Genomic DNA, 15,811 nt, shown 5'->3' with positions numbered 1-15,811 from the left:
TCATGCTCTGTCTCTCTCTGTCCCAAAAATAAATAAACATTGAAAAAAAAATTTTTTTTAAAAAAAGAAGAAGGAAGGAAAGAAGGTGTGTGTGTGGGGGAATCTCAGGGGGGAAAGGAAAGCAAAACCAGAAAGGGGTAGCAGCAAGGAAGGACCCAAGAAGAGAATGGTTGTAGAGAGCAGGAAAGGAGCAGAAAGGGAAGGGTACAGGTGCTCCTGGTCTGTGGGCGTCCCGTGGGATCCAGGACTGGGCCCCAGGCTTCCAGCTCCTGCTGCCTTCCAGAAACCTCTCCGATAAGTCCCACTCCCAGTCGTGCCTGAGCTGTGGACTCAAAGCCAAGAGTGTGGGTGGCCATCGTGTCAGCTGAGCACTTCCTTTTGCAGAAGGCCTGGGTGGAGCGGGCTAAGGCTGGGTCTGCCCAAGGGCTCCAAAACGAAAACAAGAATGGGCTTGTGTTCTTGCAAACGCCAGAAAGCTCTTCACTGGGAAGAGCATGGAGACTCCCACTGTGCTAAAGGGCAATGTTAGTTGGATGGACTTCTTTCTCCTTTTGGCGGGTGTCACCCAGAGAACATGAGACACCCTACCAACTGATGGCTGCTGAGGTGGTGAGAACGGTACCTGTGACCGCCCTCCCAGTCTATATAATCCTGCCCTTTCCTCAAGCACCAGCTCAACTTCTTTCTCCATCATGGACCCCATCCAATCAGGACTGGTATCATTCTATAAATGCTTTTCTTGTCCTTCACAAACAGCACCCGACCCCCTTCTGGGCTATGTTAATTATTTGAGTGCTCATCCAAGGCCAAGACTAGGCCTGGTTCATTTTCATATTTGCCACAGCGTCTTGTGCAGAATGGGCGTTCAACACAAAGACTCAGAATTGTTAATAGTAGCCAACACATTATGCACTACAGGAGGGCAGGCATTGCCCCGAGCATTTTGCATGTGTTAATTCTACTCTTCAAAACGATCCTACGAGGAGATGCTGTAGTTGTCCTCATTTTCAAAAGGAGGCAACCAAAGTAACGCGGTTGAACTTGCCCAAGGTCACACAGCTTACAGGCAGCGGAGCTAGGATTTGAACCCAGGTGTTTGGAGCTAATGCCTGCTCGTTCAGCCGCTGCCCTAAGTCCTCGAAAATCTCACCTGCTACCAGTGAGAATAATTAAGTCAACATTTTTTTTTTTTTTTTACCAGGCTCAACAATCCAACCACAAGACTGCTCATTAGCCTTAACTTTTGTTTTGTGTCTTCCACGTGTATATTGTACCTATTGCTGACTACTCTCGCAACCCCGACCCTTCCTGGAGTTTCACAACACAACAGTCCTATGAGACTCAAATGTGGGTGTGCTAGACCCAAAGCCCTTATTCTCTTTGCTGTATCACATTGGACATGGCATCAGAACAGCTTAGGAAAGAGCAGAGTTTCAGGCTTCGCTCATCTACCTACCTCACAGGGTTGTTGTAAGAATTAAATGTGATAATAATGTCATGTACCTACGATGGGACCTGCAACGAAATGATTCACAATAATGACCGTGATAACTTTATCATTAGATGCTTGTGAAGTAGGGTGATTAGCACCCATCTGAGATCTGGCGTCTCAAACCGCTTTCTCCATGAAGCCCTCCCTCCGTGACTACTCCAACCTTCTTTTCTGAAGGGGCCATGCTCTTGTGTCTGCACCACACAGCCCAGCAATAGATGAGGTCTGCCATACTCTCCTTTGGCTGTTTTGCAAGGGGCTCCCCTGGAGGGAGTGCCAGAGGAGATGGAATCTTGTGACGGGAAGCCCTTGGTCTCTGGAGTCAGCGACACCACTCTGTGCAGCTGCCTGGCTGGTGCGTTCCCTACACACCCCCAAAGGCCATCATTCCCACCCGCCACAATGTGCACAGGACTCTGCGGACCCTGACTCTCTCTGACCCCGAGTCAGGCAGCCCCAAGTCCACAGCCTGGTTGAACCACCCTTACCGTGTGATCTCAGACCCATCATTTAACCTCTTCGATCCCTGGTTTCCTTGCCTGAAAGGTGGGAATGTGACTGTACCTCTCACAGCACTGTGGTGACAGTGGAGGCACACAGCACGTGTAAGTGGCTGAGCACAGACCCGCATGAGCAGGAACTCGATAATGTCAATTATTATTTTTAGAGCCTGAACAGAGGGGAGGACACAGAGGAGGGACGCCGCAAATGTTCATTGATCAATGAATTTCTCCCCTGTAAGGCCTGGATTGTGGCTCTTCCTCCAAAGAATTCTTCTGCATAAGCCAACTCCGCTAACACAGGGGTGGAAGGCGGCAGCTGTTGGCAGAGACCAAAGGGGACAAGGAGCAGGGAGAACGGACAGAGTATCAGCAGGGACTTGTCCAAGACTCTACACATGGTTCTTAGCTCAGCGCGGGTGTAAAGGCTTCCTGCAGGCAGGGCTTCCCTTCTGCATGTCTCCAGCTGCCAGCAATGTGCATGTGTGACGCAAGAGACACTGCTCTGGTTGATGCTCTTGCTCATTCACCCTCTGCATATCTCCAAGCCGAGGTGCTCTGAGACCTGCATTCCAGACCCGGTCCTTAAATGTGGACGCACCGCATTGCAGAAAACAGCCCTTCTCTGGGAGTCAGGTGACCTGAATGTTGGGTGGGTCCAGCCCTGTCTCTCTGGACATTCGCAGCTTCTGTTGGCCTCAGGTTACTTGCCTCTACATAAGTATAGCCAGCAGACCTCCCTTCTGCCTTAGGAGGTTCTAGAAACCTCAAATGAGATAACATATGAGAGAACTTTGACAGGCATAACAAGCTACTCAAAAGCAAAAGATTATAAGTATCATCAATGTAACAATTATTCACTGTCGTGTACCCAGCAAGACCTGTGGGTCTTACACTTGTCCATGAGCTGCGCACCTGTCTCTCTGATAAGAGTATAGATAAACTGATTTTGGAAGGCTTAAAATGGCTATCCTTATGAAAATCTCAGAAGAGCATTGCAGGCAGAGGGGAAAGTGTGTGCAAAGGCCCTGTGGTGGGAAGGAGCTTCGAATGTTCTAGGAATTGGCCGACCAGTATGGGTGAAACATAGCGAATGGGGTGCGGTTGGAGAGAGAAGTGATATATAGCAGGGGCTTGATACCGTTTGATGAACAAATTAATGATTTGGTGAGTGAGTGAGGTTGCTTTAGGGGTCTTGGGGACCCCACCTTCCTAGGGGTTCACCTTTCTGTAGTGCCACCGATGGCTCGGGCAAGCTCATCCTGGACTCTCTGTGGGGCTGCCCGCTGTCCTGGCAGAGACCCCCCTCAGAGCTCCGCCAGCTTACCTGGCTATCAGATGCCAGCCAGAAGCTCTGGCCTTTACACTCGGCTGACCCTGTCCACTCTGCCCACTCCGAGAACCCCTCCTTTTCTCCTGTCTGGCTCCCCCAGGGGGCCACTGCCCATGTTTATGAAAACTGAACATGTCATTCAAACCGGCACCTCTGGCCTCGCACAGCTGAGGATCAGGAGCCTGTATTTTTACCTCTCCTTTCTGTCACTGGACTTTACAAGCAAAGGCCGGTCTCCCCCTTGGCGGTTCCCAGAACCTCGCAGACAGTAATGAGTCTGGGGTTGGTGTTAAGCTCAGATGTCAAACAGAGTGGCCAGGGCCTCCCGAAACGCTGAGAGAGCCGCGAGCTTCTCCCTCTACAAGGTCAGCTTGTGTGTAACACTTCATTAAATTGCTCAAACACTGAGCCGTGTCTTTAACCAATACCTTTAATGTCATTTTCTGCAGACTTAATAGAGGAGCATTAGCATACCTGTCAAGTCTTCCCATTTAAACTTGGAAGCAAGTGAAGTTTAAAGTGCCTCCTTCAGCCCACAGTGGATTTGCCTTCAAACTTTGGTTTAAGAAAAAAGAAAAAAAAAAAAAAAAACAGAGAGAAAGAAGGAGGGGGATTCCTCTGTGGGGCCGGGTGACGAAACAGAGAATGTTCTGTATGTTGCGATCTTCTTCTGAGTCTCCCTTCCTGCCTCCAAGAAGTATGCCTGGGTTAAGAACAGTAAAGGCAAGCGTCTGTATTGACTAGGAAGTGACCCTTTCTTGTCTCAGATTTACAGACTGAACGGAGCCCCATGAGGTCAATCAGTCCATTTCCCTGCCTCCCACAAAAAGCCTGCTGTCCAGAGCAGGGCACTGAACCATTCTGGGGAGACATAAAAACCAAGGCACAGGACGGTCCTGGGAGGATATGGTCCTGCTCGCACAGCCAATGTATTTCATTTGGGCTTGAATGTAGAGGCTTCCTTTTTCTGAAAGGCCTGGATTGTGTGTGGATAAGGACTTAGCTCTGCTTTTGCCCTGGTGGGGTGAGAAGGCACTGGAACAGGTGAGGAAACCAACAGGCGAGGGCCAGTGAAAGGATCGGCGACGGCCTTCCTAGCTTTGGAAAGGAGCCACTGCTCTCTGGGTCGGGCTCGGTGCTCCTGGGAGAGGGGACCAAACCACGGAGCTCACAATTGGGCCTGTCCGCTGCCCTGGGACACCCACAAGAGGCAGGGTCTGTGAAGACAGTGCCGACTGGAAGATGCCCCTTGTCCGTGAGGCATAGGGAGTGTGCATTTAGGACACTTCTGGGATCTTGGGAAGACCAGAGGGCAGGCATTGGGCCTTGGCGATGCCCATCTGTGAAATGGGTTCAACTGTCAGCTCTCACGGAGCTGGGGGTGGAGCAAGCTTGGGTACCCAGCATGTAAGTCCTGGTAGCAGCTGGAACCAGGATAATGAATGTGCTGCTGTCATTAAACCACTAATCGTTAATTATCCCCCTTGACATCGCATAATGTGCTGCCCAGGCAAAAATAAAATTGCTTGAACTTTTCCACCAAGTTCTAGCTTTAAACAAATTACTTGCATCAAAACTATTTACAAAAATGGGTAATTTTAGACATTCGTCAGACGCCATAACATGCTTTAATTAGCACCGGCTAATAAAGTCCTCTTGTAATTAAGCACACATACATCCCTTGTTTTTATTTAAAATTTTTGCTCACGATAATTTTTTTTTTTAATGATTTGATGTCTGGTTTCCAGAAGACATGTGCACACGCGAGGGTGTGTGTGCCTCTGTGCGTATTTCGGTGTCGCTCCCGTAACGAGACATCCACATCATTAAAGCACCCGCTTAATTATTAATGCTGCCGTGAGGGCAAGAAGGAGGGGTTTCTCCCCCAAAATGGAAAGTTGATCCCTGGATCCCACTGCAGTGGGAGCTGGTGCAGACTGGTGCTCTCACCCTCCTGGTCCCAGGAGGCAGATCAGACTGTGTGACTTGAGCCGGGATGCCCTTAGGGAGCAAGCAGGTCTATAAGGAGCCTGCTGGTTTTCCCTGACATGCTCCTCCTGAGAGGCTCTGGCGGTGACAGTTCACTCTCAGCTCAGAAACCTGTCACTTGGAGATCAGCATTTTAACTAACCCTTGCTCCTCAGGAAAAAAAAAAAAAAAAAAGAAAGAAAGAAAGAAAGAAAAAAGAGGAAAAAAAAAAGAAAGAAAAAAAAGGATGCCTTAATTTACCCTTCTGATTGGCTTGATAGCTGTCAGAGTGACAAGCTGTCTCTGGCTGAAAGGGACCTGTTGTTCGGTCTCAGGCTGGCTTTATGTGCGTTATATGCTTGGCTTGCTCCTGGTAATGGCAACACAAAGCCGCATGGCATCCTGATCTCCGCTCTCCCCCGGCTCCTGCCTCCCCACCTGCTGGCCAGGGGGTGACCTCCAGGGCCCCGCTAGCCAGATCTCCAGCTTAAAGCTGGGAGCCACGACTTTCCCCCCACCCCTTGGGCATCCCCAGTGGACGTGCCAGGGCATAGATGGGCCAACCTGCACATGGGGCTAGGCTGCTGCTCCCCTGCGTGTTTGATAGAGGGACACGGACGGCTCAGGCACGTGGATGCCTCGAGGGTTCCCCGGCGTCCTACATAAAGTCTCAGGCTTCCACCTCCACGTGAGACTCTATAGGTACTGAGTTTCGTTCTCTTAGGAAACGCATTCGGTAACTTATATTGTGGTGGCAACAACGTCATCTGAGAAACTGCTCTGCCCCAAAGGGCTGGCATGTTTCTTAGCCTATAAGTTCATGCTCATTTTTGGCAAACACAGACCCCTAATAACGCCCGGAAACTCTCATTCACCTTCCATACCTCCCTGAGAGGACTCATAACGTGACTGACAGTCTGTCTTCAGGGTGTCCTAAGATTTTGTCAAGGTTTACTATCTGTATGTAGCTTGTGCTTATGAATCAGGTTTTTAAAAGTTTCCAAGTGTATTGTATTTATTTGCCTTTTCAAAGTACGCCTGCCCTCGCCTAGGCCCTCCCTGCCTCTCCAGGGGATATGCGTACATTGCCCTGGCCTCATATATCTCAGTGTAGAGCTGCAAATACAGCATGGTAGGCACAAGCACATGTGGCTACTCCAGATTGACATGTGCTGTCATTGTAAAATGGACCCAGAGCCTCAGCATGACGCAAAGAATGTAAACTACCTCAACACTTTTTATGTTGATTACATGTTAAAAGGATACTAATTTGCCTGTGTTAGGTTGAATAGAAAATATTAAAATTAATCTCACCTGTCTCTTATTACTCCTTAAATGTGGCTACTGGAATATTTAAAGCCACATATAGGGCATTCATTATATTTTTATTGGGCAATGCTGATCTACAGTGAGGACATTTCCAGCCTGGAGCTGGATTTGGTCCAGCCTCAGCACTCAATGGTTGTGTGACCTTGGGCATATCTCTTTACTTCCCTGGGCCTCAGTTCCTTGAGCTTTAAAAGAGAAGGTTGACTATTCCAGGTGACCTACAAGATCTCTTCCGGTTGTAAGTTTCTTTAGGTGTATAGCATGGGATTTCCATCCCTCCAGAGACCCTAAAGAATAGGAAGAATTCTCTAGGCGGACTTTAGTGTTTGGAGGGATATAAAGACCTGTGGCATTTCTGATTGGCCTCTGTCACCTTGTACCTTCCCTTCCTTGTTAACCTAGAAGTTGCACTCAGGCTCCCAAAGGTAGGGCCAGATGAACTCTGGTCTCTCCACTTGGGTTCTCCCATTTCACTTTGCCAGGCTGAACAGCACCTGGGAAGGGGTGCACCTGTCCCGTCCTTTAACCCATGGTGATATGTCACTGATCTGCACAATTGGCTCTAATAGCTCCCCAGGTGGATTCCAGAGAGCAATGAGCCGAACATAAAAATCCCTTTATTATTGCCATTTCACTTTTATATACCCATCAAGCTTTCATATTTAATCTCCTACATCACAATAGCTGATCATTTTTAACATTTGACATTGATAGAGTGCCCACTGCTATTATTCTGACATACTATAAAACATTACGCCCATTTGCAATAGAAAAGGCCAAGAATCAATACCCAGCCCCATTTTCCACTGTGGCTGTAAATCACGAAGCACCTAACAAATTGGTTTAAGTAGTAGAAACTTCAGAACCAATGAATGGCCTGACCAATCCCCACCCCCTGTTAGAGCTGACAGGGACCTGGATGCCTGTGGTCTGGGGAGGAGAGGGTGCTGGTGGGGAGCCAGGTTGCTCCACGAGGCAGCCAGGTTCTCCAGGGACAAGAACTGTCCATCTATCTGGGCCCCAGAAACACATAGTGAGTAAAGGGTGCCTTTATTCTGTTCATGTCTGTATCAGCTCTTGCTTTATAGCAAGTGGCCCCACATTGGGAAGCTGGTGACTTCTACTTCCTACCCTATCTCTCTACTGGTTCCAAGACCCATCCTCAAGATTATTGGTCTGTTTTGTCAGTGAGCCCATTCATTGGAACAGCCAGATGTTAAACTGAATTGATGGGCTATTTAATCAAATTGACTTTAGGATGAAGTAATTGATCAGTTCTGCCCCAAATGAGCAGGAGTTAAGGAAAGTCATGAATTTAGGCATTGCTTAAAATATTTAGGGTAATAGGTCAGCCTAAATATTCAGTCATTATGCTTGTATGTGAAGTGAATGACACTTTCACAATCCACAAGTTTGGAATATTCAGAAAATTGCCATCATTTTTCATTCCTTGGGTATCATCTGGATCCAGCCTAAGGCTGTGCTCATTTTGTTGGACTCCATTGAAAGTTTCTTTCAGCTCAAGCTGCCTCGTTGAAAATACATGAGCCCATGGTCTGACTGAGTGTCGTCGCTGGGATGCTGGAATGTTCTGACAACACAAGGACCCAGCTCCGGGAGAAAGGAAAGGAGAAGCAGCTTATTTGTGAATTTATTTTCAGTTCAGGACTGGGTTTCCTGCCGAAGTCTGGTGTATAAGGGTACACACTTACCTGACTTTCTAGTGCCGGGTTTACTTCCGAAAAGTCACATACATACCGGATTCTTCTAAAACAAATTCCTTTTTCCTATTAGCTTACATTATCATTTCAGAGATGATTTGCCTGCATTTCCATTAGCAGGGAGTGATTCTTTATGTTATCTGTCTTACTCAACCTCTTAATGATCCTACATAAAACGAAGAGCTTTTATAAAATGGGATTCTTTGGAAAAGGAATATTTCCTGGTGCTTTGTGAATGATTCCAGTCATTCCGTGTTCACATTTGGAATGACATATGTGGGAGGTCACTGGATTCAGATCTGCCGCGGTGTTTTTGGAAGTTTGGAATGGTACGAAGAACATCAGATTCCAAGTCAGGAGTCTGATGCTGCCGTTTTCCAATTGGCTGATTGTAGGGAAAGTGAGATATATGACCTCTTTATGCATGAGGTTTTTTTTTTTTTTATTTGTATAGTGGGAATAATAATTCCCAATCTCTTTCATAAGATCCCTAATGAGAAAATGAGAAAACGCAAGCAAGAGCATTTACTATTATTGTTATTACTGATACTACAATAATAAGAATAAAATACAGTGAGAGAAGAAACAAGATAGACCATTCTTACACCAAGTTCTATTTTATGGCAGTGCGAGCAGAGCTCCATTTATTCAAAACTAACCTAACAAAGAGCTCATAAAGCTCAACTCTAGGCTTCTCAATTTTGTACCCTGACAGTAGAGAGCCAGAAAGATAATCAGATATAACTGGTTCCTAGAAAGCTTCCAATCCTAAAGAAAAGTCTGACCTTTGCCCCTCATTGCGCTTTCCTTGAATGTATTTGAATATATTTCAATGAATTTATTTACTCAGTCACCAAACATTTATTAAATGTCTGTCCCGTGCTCTGTCCTAATATATGTGTGTGTATGTACCTATATATCATATAGATCTCTATATATGAACTATATATAAATGATCTGTATATAGAGAGAGACAAGATATGGGCCCATGTGGACTGTCTATATATGAGGTTGTCAAGTTTTCTGGTTACCAGAATCATTTTTGAGGTCCTAATTCCAACATTTGGGCCCATTGGTCTATATGATAGCACACTATTAGCCAGAAGTCACCATGACCAGGAATCATCAAGTAGTTTGCAGGGGCTGGGGGGCTATGTTGAGATTCCAGATTTGTGGGTTTCCTAAAATTGCGACACAGCCAGGAACTGCTGGGCTCAGCTGGTGCGTGACCACTGCAGAGATGCAGAAAGGGGCCAAGTCCCTTGTTTTTAGCCTACATGTCTGCTTCTGACTCACTCCAAAACAACCTGGTTTCCTTGGCACCCTGGACTGCAGGTCTCCTGTCCGTGGGCCCAGAGGACCACCGGGAAATTCCATTGTCCCTTCTATCATCTGGCATGGGATGGTTCTCTTTAGATGAAGTCTCTGTTTAGAGCTTGAGTAAGGGGATAAGGAAGGCCAAGGAAGAAGGGAAAAGGGTTTAAGTCAGCTCCCTGGTGACTTAGCCATATTGTTCTCTGAGCTAAAGCCATACTCCCAATACTGCTCACTTTTATGGTTCCTGCAAAAGAGCTTTGCCAGAGCATTTTTCCCTCTGTCATCTCACATGCACCTCTAAGCAACCGTACAGAGGACCTAGGCTGGGTGTTACAACTTCCATTTGATGGATGGTGATGTTCAAGCTCAGAGCAATGCACTGACTTCCCTCAGTCAACAGACATATGATCCCTAAGGACAAAGACAGCAGTAGTATTAATCATTTTTGCCCTTGGCATATTTCTAAAAAAATAGTAGATTCTTTTTTTTTTTTTAAAAAAGTACATTTGTTGAGTTAATGAATGAACAAATACATGAAAAAAAGGAGAGATGATCTATTAGGGCTGGACCAGGCATCGGACCCTCTCCTAAGTGCTGGGGCTGATGAGCCAGGAGATCTCTGGCTTCACCCAGGAGCATGGACCTGAGTCCCGGCCCTTCTGCTGAGGTCTTGTCATTCTCAACAATCATGTTGCTTCAAAGGTTGCCAGAGCCTCAGGCAGCCCTCTCACTGTGGGCCCTGAGTGGCCCTTTCAATGCCTATTTCTGCCTTTCGCCCAAGCCTCAGTGAAGTTTGACGTGCAAACCTTCGTTTTGCCTTGTGGTCTCGCCTTCCCTGGATGGAGAGCTATTCTTGGCATGTACCTGCTCCTGCTGATTTTGCAATATCATGATTTCAGCTAAATGAAAATGCCTTTTATTTCCACAGACTAACTACCCAGCACTCTTTTATGGGAGCTGATTTGGGGGAGACTAGCCTTGAGGTGAGACAGCAGCAGAGCTTCTCGAATGGAAAGGTCTTCGAAGAGAAGGGCTGGGGGCCTGCCGGGAGCCACCTCGCCTCTGCTACGGGCTTTCTCAGTCCAGCCAACAGAGAGGCTCCAGACAGCTTCTGCAGCCCAGGAGCTTTGACTTCGCACTCAAGTCCATGTCTTGAGCCTAAACGTAAGTTCCATTTCTTCTTGCTTGGTCCTCAGTGGATTTGGAGAACCCCCCTTTCACTGGAGCCCCGATTACCAGAATACACAACCCAGCAAACCTGTAGAGAGTCTTTCCTGAGAGTTCTGGGAGGAAGGACAAGATACCCTTGCCTCTTAGGGTTCGGTGAGGAGCAGGCTGGCCTCCAGGTAGGACCTAGCGTGGGCAGACTTCTACATACCCCTAGGGTTTTCTGGTTTTCAGTAACAGAGAGCTATTGCTAGCAGTGAGTCTCAGAGGACAAGCTCAAATCCTGTCCTGGTGAATGAGGAGGACAAGGAAGTGGCAGCAGCGAGTAGTGGAGACCTTACTACAAAGAAGCTTAGGGCCCAGGCGGTACTCAGTATTCTGTTTTTCAGACCCATTAGAGCACCCCAGTGTGCCCTCTGTTCCTCCTTCCACTTGGCCCAGGTGGCCGGGACCCAGGCTGCCTTCTGGGCTCTCAAAAGTGACCCCTCGGTATCTGATCTCCCATCTGCTGGGCTAGGCATGTGGAAGAGACAGCTGGCACAGCCCCTCCCGGGGGACTGCAATTAGGGGATATTTAATCCTGTCACCTGGTTCATTTGCAGTGATGGATTTGGATTGGAGCGCTGAGTGGCTCCAAGAGGATATTGGATTACCAGGGCCCATCCCCTTCACCCCTCACACAGAGCTGGCCCACCCCTGCCCTGCACCTGTCTTCCCTGGCCCCAAGGTGAGCCACCTGGCTCCCATAAATTAAGAGCAAGCACTTGGTGTGTCCTCTTCCCCTGCCCCCCCCCCCCCACCGCCAGGATACTTTACCTGAAACATCCTGCAGATAGGAAAACATTATGGGCTTTCCAGCTTGATGTATCTTAAAGCAGCCTTTGGGGATGGTGGACGATCTCTCCCCATGGCAAGGTCCAGGTTTCAGGAGAGTCGAAAGGTTTGGGGTCATACGGGAGGGTTCACCCCCCCACCCAAGACTTGGCATGGCAGCTGCCACCTCCCACGACCCAGGCCAGATACGAAGCTTTTCCTCAGGGGGCCATGAGTGGTTCAATGGCTTCCCATTGTACTCAGAATCTAATCCCAGCATACTGCCATACGTTAGTCAGCCTGCAGGTCTGGCCTTTGCTGGCTTTTGGCTTGATTCTCCCCGATGTTCTTACTCCTTACGCACAGGCCAGTATGTGTGTGTGGATACAAGTATATGTGGTGTGGGTGTGGATACATACATATGTGGTGAGTTGCAAGCACCTGCACATACCTTGGAGTTTCCGGTTTTGTGCCCGCCTCAGCATGTTGTACTTGTCTCTCTGCCTGGAAAACCCTTTCCTTACTACTTTCCATGGCTGGCTTCTCATTATTCTTCAGCTGTTGGCTCAAATATTGCAACTTCAGGGAGATCTTCCCTGCACCCTCTCTAGGACATCACTGTTTACTCCTTAATAGCATCTATACATTATCCTGTATAAAATTAACTTGCTGATTTTCTTTTTCTCTCACTTTAATATAATCTCCGTGAAACTAGGAAACTTTTTTCTCTTGTTGGCAACTCTATTCCCAGCACCTAGAATAATAGCTAGCATGTCGTAGTAGTACAATAAACATTTGTTGAATCGATGAGCACAGGATACCTGTTGTAGGGTGAGCTCGGAGGCCACATCTCTGGATGTTGTTGGGGGACGGGCGGGCTGTGCACTGGGCAGTGAGTCGCCTGTTCACCTCACCCCACACCATCACCCCCAATAGCAGGGGGCTGTGCTTTCCCATGGCCAGCCCTGAGAAACATAAACAGTTGTCACCCTGGCTCTGCCCTCGGCCAACCTGCTCAAATTTCCTGTTCCTAAGATGATCAAAGGCACTGGAACAAAGAATCATCATTGAATGGGTTCCGTGTTACATCCTGGAAATGGGGGCACTTGCAGTGCAGACCCAATCCTGGGAGAGAGCTCTTGAGAGCTGCGAAGCTGCTACCTTCAAAGAGTCGACGTGAAAGCAAAGAAAGAAGCACTTGAGGAGAGAGGACTCCCTTCCAGGGAGGGGAAGCACTTCAAGTCCATTACTCCACCCCTGCAGCCACAGGGATGCACGCGTGCGTGCGTGCGTGCGTGCGTCCCGCAGAGGAAACCTCTCCCACGAGCGCTGTGGCTCCAGAACTTTCAAATGCCCTTGCAAATGGTGTCTGCTCACCCCCTCCATCCAAAGTGACAGATAGAATTTTGTTTATATTGCCAATGCCTCCATATAATGCCCTGCTTCTCCAAAAAGCTCCTCTTGATTAACCCCTCCTGCTTTTTACCGTTCTTCTGAAATCCATCAATGCCTGTGTCATAGTTTAAAAATACAACTGCATTTAGGTAATTTGATAAATCATCTTCAGGCATTTTCATATGCATGTGCTCTGCTTCTCCATTCCATTTATAAGCTCCTTCCGGGCAAAATCTATACTTTTTTTTTTCCCCACTTCCATTTGTAACTCTCTCTCCACAAGAATCTTAGGACAGAATTCTTGTCTGTGTGCTTATTGTCTGAACATATTTTTATAGGCTGAGAATGCTAGGATGCTGATTCTCTTTTATTCATTAATTTATTTAAAATATTTACTGGGACCTATTATGTGGCAGGCACCGTGCTAAGTGCCGGGGACTCAATGTTGAAACTCAGTCTGGGGCAGAAATGGAAACATACACAAATAACTACAATACAATGTGATAAGTGCTATAATATAGGTACTGTATAGTCAGAGTGCTATGGGAACTCAGGAGGGAGCTTATAAAATCATTTGATTAATGTTCCAATGTCTAAATGTGAATGTTTAAATAACGCTGTTCCTAAGTGCTTCCTGCTTTTCACGGCATTTTTTATGTCCATTATCTTATTTGATGCTTTTAGTGATCCTGTTAATAAGCTTTCACTCCACAAATTCATCCTTACACAGAGTAGGTGTTCAAGACGTATCTACCGAGAGACAAAATAGGCAAATGGAGAGTGAATGTTGTTATCTATGCTTTCCCATTAGGTAAACTGAACATTCCAGAGTGGTGTGCTAAAGGTCATAAGAATCCCGGTAGTCTGTATAAATGCATGTTCAACACCTGCTATGTGTGGGTCACTGTCCACTGTGCTGCACTAAGCACAAAGAAGTGCAGAACATCTTCCTCCTTCATGAAGCTGCCAGTCTCACTGGTGAAACAAAACGAAAACCATGGGTGGTCAAATGATGACGTAGGAGATGCTTAGCAACTTGGGACAATACTACAAGATGGTCCACAGATGATCCCAAATGAATGGTGTAGACCAGAGGGGCCACGGTAGGCAGGAAGGCAGATTTCAGTGCTCCTGGAAGGCCTGATGAGAGATGGGAATGAACAGGATAGGCCGATAAAATCAGAACAGGAAAAAGAGAATACTCAAAGAAATATTCAAAGGCAATGAAGCCCAATGAGCCCAGAACACCATGACCAGATCTGGTGAGCAGGCAGCCCTCACTGGAGGGCCTGTCCCTGCCTCTCCACTCAGTCTCAGCTCATGGGCACCTGTGGATTCTCCTCACACAGCCCTGCACCTCCCACCTTTACCTGCCATCTGCTCCCCCACTATTGAACTTTCCCCCAGTCCTTTTACCTGTAACCCATCCACATCTACCGCATTATTTAAAAAAAAAAAAAAATCCTGTATCTTCAACTTCGTCACCAATGCTCGATCTTCTGGCTCTTATAAAAACCTGATTCCTCCGAGATCATGGCCTTCTTTGCAGTTCTTTCAATGGAGGACTCTCGTTCTGCACTCACCCTGTATCATCTAGACAAGGGAGGGTGAGGGTCAACTTTCTGCTACTTCCCCATTTCTGTTTCTAGATCATTACTCTTCCTGTCATGGGAAATGCCTCAATATAGTTTGAGCCTCGTGTATCTGCTGAGACGTCTTTCCAGCTCTCTTAATTGTTGTTATATCTGTGTGTCCAGGTCACTTTGTAAGAAATTATGCAAAAAAATAATACTTCTGCTTAGAGATATGGTACCTATCTTTGGGGGTGTCTTCCCAATCCATGGCCATGCTTTTCTTTGACCTTCTGGTGTAGGTCCAGAAACTGTCTTTACATTTTATGGTCCTGATTCCTTATCCACAGGTGAGAGGACCAACATACATTCACGGTCGGACAGGGACAATCTGATTGTCTCCTCCAGGAGTTGAGAAAGAAGGACCAAGAGACTAGTTTTAGTCTGAGCTAGTTCTGTGAACAGAGAAATAGTGAACGGGTGCACTGGGGTGTCAGTAAACTTATAGCCATGTTTAGCCATGTGCCTGTGAAGCAGGAAAAGCCAATCTAAAAGAAGGTAGAGAAGAATAATGCAGATATAGAGAGAGGTGAGGCCAGACATCAGAGGGAGTCTTGCCTGGGCACTTGACAGCATTCCAGTCCACCCTGAGGCTCAGCTGCTCTTTCTCCTCAATGTCCTTAAGATGTCCCCATGTCCTTGGAATAAAGCCCACCACCTCCTGAGGTTAAGCACTTTTGTTTCAAATTTTGTGTGTTTGATTTTGATTCCCGCAACTAGAACTACTTTGCTAAAAATAGAATCAGTGGTCAATGGAGATAGTTGCCACCAAGTTGAAGTTTGCAAAGATAGAAATGACCCAGTTAAGACAATATAGCACTCTTTGCTCTCATCTTACCTGTGTGTTGGGAAGCACCATCATTAAGAAAGAAGAGTTGACACTCGAGGTCTTGGCAAGATGGTAAATCATTATAACCCAAAAATCTTTCCACTACAAGCAGCTATAAATGTCTCATATTTAAATTTTTTTTAGTGTTTATTTATATTTGAGAGAGAGAGGGAGAGAGAGTGAGCAGAGAAAGGGAGAGAGATGGAGACAGAATCTGAAGCAGGCTCCAGGTTCTGAGCTGTCAACACAGAGCCTGAGGCGGGACTCAAATCCATGAAGCACGAGATCATGACCTGAGCCAAAGTCGGACGCTTAG

The 15,811-nt window shown here is 47.0% G+C and overlaps 1 long non-coding RNA gene across 1 annotated transcript in view; it reads left to right on the top strand.

The window, feature by feature from the left end:
- The window catches only part of LOC111556568, a 343,041-nt gene that overhangs the window by 301,821 nt on the left and 25,409 nt on the right, over nt 1-15,811 (top strand). The window contains exon 8 of the long non-coding RNA XR_002736076.2: nt 10,589-10,824. This is a non-coding gene — a long non-coding RNA (uncharacterized LOC111556568). The remainder of the gene's footprint in view (nt 1-10,588; nt 10,825-15,811) is intronic.

The sequence above is a fragment of the Felis catus genome, chromosome D1 (assembly GCF_018350175.1).
Source record: "Felis catus isolate Fca126 chromosome D1, F.catus_Fca126_mat1.0, whole genome shotgun sequence".
In the NCBI taxonomy this organism is placed as follows: domain Eukaryota; kingdom Metazoa; phylum Chordata; class Mammalia; order Carnivora; family Felidae; genus Felis; species Felis catus.
This window is presented reverse-complemented; position numbering and strand designations above follow the sequence as displayed.